General features: G+C 37.1%; 1 long non-coding RNA gene across 1 annotated transcript; it reads right to left on the bottom strand.

The window, feature by feature from the left end:
* Positions 1-1,938: 1,938 nt before the first annotated feature.
* Positions 1,939-7,792, bottom strand: LOC107266904. Its single transcript, XR_001537504.2, has 3 exons — positions 7,704-7,792; positions 4,145-4,268; positions 1,939-2,334 (listed from the first exon to the last, which is right to left on the bottom strand). It is a non-coding gene; the product is annotated as an uncharacterized LOC107266904 (long non-coding RNA).
* Between the last annotated feature and the right edge of the window lie 1,391 nt (positions 7,793-9,183).

The following is a 9,183-nucleotide window of genomic DNA, read 5'->3' as shown; positions in this document are numbered from 1 at the left end:
ACGGTGTCCCAAATCGAAAAGACGAACTTCGTTTCAACGATAAGGTAAATTTCAAAGTGGAGTAAGCCATGGTATGATCTTGTTTCGCTCGAAAATTCACGGAGATGCCAGAAGCTTCCTGCTGTCACAGAGACCCACGTAGATCTATCGGGAGGTATAGAATCCTATGCGATACCTCGTGGAGAAAGCCAGTATTAAACGAGATGCCTGATCGATACTAAGAATGTAAAACGCAAATCAGAACAAGTAACCGGACAAAGCAAGAAGTAAGCGCGTGATAAACAGTGGTAATTTCTTCACGCAGTACTGTTTTTTATAATGTAATGTTCTCCGTCACATCGTAAAGGAAAGGCAGGCAGAAAGTGCTGCGTACGTGCCTGTGAGTCGTGAACAAAGAGACATACAAACTCGAGTTTTCATACGATCCCTCGACAGAACAGTACTCCTGTAGAATCTTAAGTTACATATATTCCGCGAGGCTGTCATTGCATTTGCAATCCTGCAACCAATGTTCAGTGGTACAATACGATAGGGTTCCACATTAAATGATGAACGTGTCGCCAGTTTTTGTGAATCCTAACAAATTGACCTACCTACCATGACAGGAGGAATACTTTATTCGGTTTTTTTCTTTTTCTTTTCGAATAGGAACATGACGAGGAACTACATCCGGCGTATGAATACCTACGCTAGACAGGTATCCATATATCTATATTCATGTAGTTTGAAAATCTACGATTTCGTTTTAGAGTTATTTGAAAATCTTTGGTGCCACGAAGTCGGTGCGCTTCGCTGAATAAGATAATTTGTTTCCTTCCGGATGGGATTCGATGAGAATCCGCCATTGGCAGAGAGAGAGGTAATCAGGCATCGGCGTGATTCCACGTATAACGTCAAGATGTATTATCCATGTTCGGAAGGAAGAGTCATCGCATCCCCCTGTTGGTGGAACACAGGGAGCATAATTTTATTCCTTCTCTTCTTTACGAGAAAGAATTGTATGTAGAAAGGAGTCATTTGCATAAAGAGGGCTGCTCGAGACGACTGGCTCTTTTCATCTTACGTAAAAATAGTATAATAGAGAAAAGGGAGGTAAAGAAAAAAAAAGAGGTGGGACGGGAGAATGCTCGATCGATCCTTTAGAGCGATCCTGTGTTTGTAACGCTATTGAATATTCATAAAGAACCGTTTTGTAGTCCACTCCCACCATAAGTTACTTTCATAGCCTGTTAGTGGATTTAACGTTTTTTTCTACTCCTCCCCTATTTTTTTGAGGTTAACCCGAACATGGAACGACTATTAAATATTTGTAAGGCGCAAGTTGTGTCGTTAGACGATATTGGAATTATGAACATCGTTGCTTTTACTTTTACTTGAGGGTTTGAGGTTAGGTTTGAATCTACACGAGCTTCATATAGGTTCGAAGATTTTTCAAGGGTTCCTGACCTACCGTATTCACTTATATTCTTCATAGTAGACGAGCTGGTTCAAACAAAATTCAGTTTTTTTTTTTTTTTCGGGGAACAATAGGTTCTCGGTTAGCCGTTGTAAAATTAGGGGGAGGTTTCTGGGGTTCCTGGGGTGCCTTGCCATAACCTGACTCTCAGCGGGGATCCTTCTTACGACTTAATCTGCGCTTGACACCCTCCGTTTCTATTTACTCGGCCAAAATAAAGAACTTGAAGTGAAACGAGAAAACGTAAGAGCGGAGATGAGATATTCACGCTTGTCTTACTTCGTTGTAGCCGCGCATTAATTAAGTGTACCTAGAGGTGAGAATACTTGGGAAGAAAATCAGGGAGTGGATGAGGGAAGAAAGAGAGCGAACGAAGAGGCGAGCGAAGGCTTAAAGTTAAGAAGGGGATGGAGCCTGAGAACGAATGAAAAACTTTTAGGAAGATATTCTACTGGATTGAAGATAAGTTTATTTACTTTGTCTCCCGTCGATTTTTCAGATGTCTCCATCCACGCTTTCCGAGGTTGTTTGGCTCTTCGAAGATCCCGTGGGCGCTCGGAGGCTGTAGAAAGTCCAGGACACTCGTACTCTCTTACATAACTTGTGACGATGAATTAATTAATCGTGCTAATTGGATTCAGTCATCTGACTACCCTTTTTCGGTTCATTCAATTTCCATTAACTTTTCCAAACCTCTGTTCGATACGATAATGTTGGCTGTCCCCGTTTCAGTTCTCATTTTATATCCCCCTTACCTTAATCAAGAGAATCTTATCTCGGTTCGTGTCGTTTGTAAATTCGAGGCGCGCTTTTACGCCGATAAATTTAAGTTATAGTTAAGCTTCTTGCCGGGTTATACCTCATTAAGACATCCGGATCTACAATAATAATAATATAATTACTGTTGGTTCAACCTCCACAGCCCCAGCGTTGCAGCATTCGTGTCTATTTATTAAATAAGATGAAGCAGGATCCGAAGCTACGTCACGTGCATTAAGGAGGTCCTGTCGATGCATTCTAGTCAACTGATCAACTACCGAATCAATTCGATAAATCGATTAAAACAAACTGGACTTTCTACGAAATTATTCGCATTAAGTATATACATTTGTTTGTAGATGTTTATCTTTGTGAAATTTGCTCAATTGTACAAATATATTTAAAAATCATACTCTCATTCGATTTTTATTTATTTGTCTATTCGGTCTCTCACGATGAATTTTTAATTTAACTTGCAATTACTCTTTGAAACACCCGGTAAGGTCACTGTTTCATGGTATGTATCGAATTCTGAAGAATTCACGAATCCTTAATACACCATTTTTTGCTTCAAAGTTCACTTTGAATATGTTAATTTCCTATCCAAAGTCGAAATTCAATCTCTGTGACCTTTGGGTCCATATATAAAGATTCGTTTTTAATATTACTTTCCTTAACATTTTCGTCGGTGACCGACCTTCAAATTTTGCAACTGAGTTCAGAATTTTTTAATTTATAACCTACAAAAGTTTCATACGTGAAAATTTAAGTAGGTAGTTTCGACAGGACCTCCTTAACCAATTGAAACTCAAGCGGACATCATTATGTGTTCACTTTAATTATGAAGTTTTCTATGTCTGAACGAATTTTAAAATCGCGCAGTCGATATGGCGGATTTTATATAGATCTACTTTCAATCAAGGATATCGCTATTTTTTTTCTGTCAGATTTCGCTGAACCCTTTGTTATTTTATACGTTTTTAGGACTACTGATTACAAACGGGGAATCGTAATTACGAAAATGTAATATATTTATTTACAAAATTTTCTTTTCACTCCGTAAGTATCATTACACTTCCTTTACAATTCGATTTTCCAAAACCAGAATATATTATTTATGAAGATTGAAAATTATTTTATACATATAAATCTCGAGGATATTATTATAAATTTAAAAAAATAAGTGTTTCAAAATAGATAATAGTTGAGAAGATTATAAAAATATTTGTGTCAACAAAAGTAATTAGTCCTGCTTTATATCCGGTGTATTGGGCTCGTCATTTCGAATATTTTAATTTTAACCATACATTCATAATCAACGATCCTGTAAACATATAGTAACATAGATTTTGGTAAAATCTGAGAGAAAAGAAATAGCGATGTTCGTAATTGAAAATACGTCTGCTACAATTCCATTTGTCGTAAAAACAACGTCGTCTGGCGAATAATTTCGCTACGTTGTCATGTTCTTTCATGCTTTTTCTCTTTTCTTCTTCTCCCTTTTCGATTCTCTTCTTCTCTACCTCCTTCCCAAAATCACGTGAATAAACTTTCAGGCACGAATGGGTCGAACTCTTGATCTTTTATAAAAATCGCCATTTTTTTTTGCTACCGGTTTGTTTAACCCTTTGAGTGTCGCTGACGCATATACATATGCACACATTAAAAACAAAAAAAAGATTTCTGCATTTCGGCTAGTAACTTTAATTGTCACTGGGACAAAGTAATGTGAAAATTGGAAAAACAGTAACGTCTGTTTTGCATGAGATAAAATGGTAACTTGAGGTGATGGTGGGATTTAATGTGTTAATGTGATATATAATTAGCACAGAATTATTCATTGAGCAAACTTTGATATAAAACAGATAATATACTGTATTTTAGATTTATGGAAAATCGTAACTTGGTAGGTATGCCATAAAAACCTACCGTATAATTGGTAGCAGCATTGACTTGTAAATTCAAACATCATTGTAGCATCAGGTTTACGTGTCTGGATTCTAACCATCTCGTACTCCTAAAATTTGTAGTCCGTTCTGGTACAGAGGTTGATCTGGGGAAGTAGAAAAGTTTCTTGATACATTCAAAACAATAAGATCTCTAATATATTGCGAGGTTTACTCTTAACGTTGGTTCTGCCCTCGAAGCGGATATCCATGCGCGAATAAAGGAATTGCAGTCGTAGTATTCGCAAGACACTCTAGAAAATTGCACATTTTAATACATCCCGTTAGCAGTTTGAGAAACCATTGCATCTATTTTTATCCGAGTGACCCTGGCTTGGACAACTAACGTCTCAAAAGAAGACGGTAAATCCGCGACTGAAGGAGTCGACGGTGAGATAGTACCCTATTGGAAGCATCAAGAAAATTCTGTCTGATTATCCGGAAAACGTAATGCGCGCCAATGTAGTTAGCTTTGACTGATATTATTGGACGCTTCTTATGCTAATTCGTTTCGTAGTTTTTTGCGAGGATCGATCTAGTCAGACTCTCGTTTTTACACTGAGGAACGCATGATGGACAAAGCAATGACTTGGGATTTAGAGGTGAAAATTTTTGTTAGTTATTTAAAAAATATTTATTCGCGACCTGCCAATTCGTGATATAATTCTAAAAAGGAAAATATATACTCATATAATTACGTCATAATATGCGCCTTACGTACGTGGAAAAAAAAGGTTGAAAGAAGAGTACAGGGGGTGAGAATTGGCAGCACTGCGGTAACAGGAACGAAGGTTAGGTAGTTACTGGTAGTTATATGGCGATAATTAGCAGATGTGTTAGTGGTTGGAAAAGTAGCCGCAAATATATTTATTTTTACCTGCTGAACTATAGGGTCTCGTTTTAAGGCTATATTCATAGTACAGTAATTTTCATATTGACGGTATGACTATAAGGGACCTATGATTAGTTCAGTTATTATTTCAATTATACCTTATTAAGCCTACGTTTAATCCAAATAGCGCTGTAACTATTTTATTCAGAAACATAAATCATCCACAGGTAATAATATAATGTTAGCCTTTACGCTAAGGACAAATTGGCCAGAATTGGAGGGATAATTGTACATATGTTTCATTGGTATTGAATGTACGTAATTATGGAAAAAGTCAATATTTATTTAACTGACTAACGATGTTTTCTGAGGGTGAATCTGTGTAATATAGGCACACATGGAGTTCCAAACTTCGGGCATTCGGAGTGTATCGCGGCGTTCGAGAGACATCACAGATTTTGAAAATGGCTTTTCTTTAGTTAAAAAATACTCAGTTTCTAAATAACAGTTGATTAAAGATAAACAATGTAAGGGCGATGGCGACGGAAATAATAGGCAGCTACGAGCTCCGATTTTCGATTCCTTGCTTTTGTTTCGTTGGCGCCGCGAAAACAAGCATGGAAACAAAAATCGTGTGTGCTTATTATTTACGTCGCCGCTGCGTTTCCATTGGTTACCTTCAATCGGTTCTCATTCCGAGGCTAAGTATGTGCCAATAAAACGGAAGTCATTTCCAATATCTGTGATGTCTCCGGAACACCAACATACTCTCCGAGGGAGCCAAATTTGGAACACCCTGTACAGGTAAGTTCCACTATAACCTGTTTATACGACTCTTGGGAACGTTAAGTTATTTAGCAAAGGAATTGTCTCCCATTAGCGTGTGAAACATTGTTTTTTTATATGATGATATTGATGAAGTAATTTGGGAGTATCGTGAATTCATCTCCCTTGAGGCTGAGTTCAATAGGCTCTGTAAGCGAACACGAATGGGAAGGATGAAGGTTTGGATGGAAGACATGACTGGATAGGTGAGGGATGTAGTTAGAGGAAGATAACTCCTGGGGCCAGTAAGGGAGTGATAGGGGTTAAAGTAAGACACCGGGAATGAGCAGAAAATGAAGAAAACGGTGAGTCCCCTGTTAAATGATTAAGATGAATTAAGGACGCGCCTACGGTTCTCCCGTGGGCAACCACTCTCCTTCATCAACCCTGTATTAAGCGTACTTCTTCTGCAGTAGACTTCCATCCATTTTGTTATCCCCTAACGAACAATAATAATTATATAAAGTGCCAACTGAATAACTCACTGGATTTTCTCTTCGGGGTGCAGGGAGACAATTCTTTTTCTCTTACTTAAAATAGTCTGGACTAATAGCAGATATCATTGAGAACAACTGCATTTATTCCACTAAACTTTCATCAATCTCTGTTGAAATATTCCAATGCTATTTAAGGGAATTACGAATCTCACGATGGATAAAATTGATATGTACATTTTTTATTGAAATATATTATAATATGGTACAATTGAAATGATACTTTACAAATCACGTTAGTGTCCATATTATATGTATTACCGATAGATTTTCTTTATTTAAAACCAATACACTATTCGTCGTCTCCTTTCCTGACTGTCCCACTTGGCCGATAAATTACGCGACCCAGTGAAACTGGCACGCTCTGTATAGTCAATGACCCGTTTCTACCCGGTCGCGAGGAGTGGCTTTGCCGTTAGCGGATGCAACGAAGTTGGAGTCGTCCTTTTCAGTGACTTTTCATCGTGGAATCATTACTGCCTCTCAAAATCGTTTCGTTTTCTTTATGCAGATCATAGTAAACATTTAGGTCGTTGAATTAATTTTGAATTCGGATCGACGTGATGCTGTTGTTGTCATTTCCATGACATTATACCAATATAACGAATCCAGTTTTACCAAGCGATATTAACCCTACTGGGCGTACCAATAATGGATAGACCGGGGTATATACGGACCCCACTTATATTTTAACATGCTGCTTTTCTTGCGTCTACAATAAAATGGTTTAAACCTCATCATTATTTTCATTATACAGTAAGGAAAATGATACTTCATATTAATCTGAGGTTAAATGCATTTAGGTTGGCGAGAGAGATATTTGAACGATGGAATTTATTCGAAAAATGATGAAATCGACAGCTTCACTTAAGAATTTCTAATTTTTTAATGGATGTATTTCAAAGAAACGAAAAGTACTTTAAAGAAGAGATAACGGACTACCATACTAAAATTTGTAGGACGGGATTTATCGGAAAAATTACAATTATTTGAATATATAAAAATTAACAAATTTTTATAAATGTAGCATGGAATAATGAAAAGAATAATACTATTCCGAATGAGATCTTTTTTTGTTTTCAATTATACATGTCAGACGAAATGATTGGAAATAAATAATTAAGCATTTAAAAATTGATAAACAGAATAATTAAGATATCCATGAAAAGTAGAGATTCGAACAAGCATGATTATTTTTTTTTACTTGTTTTCATTGCAGGTAACATACATTTTTTTGCTATGTAACCAAAACTATGTAATACTCAAAAAAACAAAAATACATCGAGCTTACGGGAACAAGATTTTGTTGGAGTGACAATTTGCAACAAATTTTTAGAATCGAGTGCTCATAAATATTCAAAATATATGTAAATTTGGTCAAAAAAAGTTACCGATACGGAAAACTTCCATTTCAGATGAACCGAAGTTCGTTCGGCCTCCAAGTGAGACTCACATTTGCACTGAACGAAGTAGAACACGGAACTGATCATGCCTGGCACGACTCCTGGATAGTCAAACTGAATTACTGATCTATCCAGATCCAATTCTTATAGATTGTAGGAACGTCATAGAGCGGTGAAGATTGGTTGGAGTCCGTTTGGACACTGGTCTACCCGTGTAAGGTTAAAAGGGCGCAGGAGGGGGCGTAGTGACTTTTCTACGTGTTGGTGGAAATTTTGCACCGAAAAATCGAAGCATAGAGGTCACTCCAGTGACAGTTTCCGATGAAATCTCGGTCCTTGCGAAGGCCGATATTCCAATTATTCTTTAGAAAATCAATAAAATAGACGTAAATATGAATACATTATCTGACGAAGGTATCATGGCCGTCGTCGCAGTCTTTGGCGACTGTGATGTAGCACTTGCCAAATTATTTCACGAAACTGCAGCGGAATAGCAAAAAAAGGGCTGTGCTGGGACTGGAGAATATGTATTAAAAACACATGGTATCACTGCGAACGCTCAACATAAAGCTGAAAGAAAGATTTTTGAGCGCAAATAAGTCGAGTTGTCAACTGGCAGATTTTCCACGGCTTAGTCTTTGCCGCAGTAAACTCTTGTAGTAATCCGTGACGTCACAACTATTCCCAACATGCGTGGGCTGTGGTTGGTGATGCTAAATCCACACAAACTTCACAATGCATTTTTAGTTAGCGGGTGTTTGTACCTAATAGTTGCATTTCCAGATCATTTCTCTTCTCATTTCGCTCCCTGGTCCACAATATTGCGTTTTAAACGTTTAGTACAGATTTTAAGCTAAAAGGCAAAATAGTAGAAACGAATTTTCTTCGCTTCCACATAATATGCCATAGAGAACTACCGAATCAGGGATCTCATAACACTTCTACAGTCTAAGGCATCGTGCAAAATAATGATCAACTACGTCACGCATGTTTTCACGCTTTGCCAGAGTACAAGATAGCATCGGATCAACTAGAAGTTTGCCTAAACGTATCTATTGTGTACTCATAACGTATAACAGGTTAGATCAAATTTGAAAGCTTGGTAAATCTATCCTGGAGAACTGAATGGATCATTACAAATTGATATGAAGTATATATCGTATCAAAAAACCTGCTCTTTAAATTTACTTGATATGGTTTGTGGATACAGAAGACTGTATTACGTAATTGCTTTCGAATACTCTTATATAGTCAGTCCAAGGGTAAAACTTGTTTGTTTCACAGATCAGAAACAAGGAAATCGAAAGAAATATAATATATTTCAGTGCAAAACCATGCGTAACATATATTTTATGCAGAACCACGTGTAAGTTTGTTCGATTATAAAATTTCTAAACAATGAATAATGGTAAATGGCAATACAAGAGTATGAGTATGTTGTGTCTCTAGTCATTTAGTATAATTCATT

Source organism: Cephus cinctus, unplaced genomic scaffold (genome assembly GCF_000341935.2).
Source record: "Cephus cinctus unplaced genomic scaffold, Ccin1 Ccin1_scaffold0025, whole genome shotgun sequence".
NCBI classification, from domain to species: Eukaryota; Metazoa; Arthropoda; class Insecta; order Hymenoptera; family Cephidae; genus Cephus; species Cephus cinctus.
Note: the sequence above shows the minus strand (reverse complement) of the source record. Positions and strands in the feature narration are given on the sequence as shown.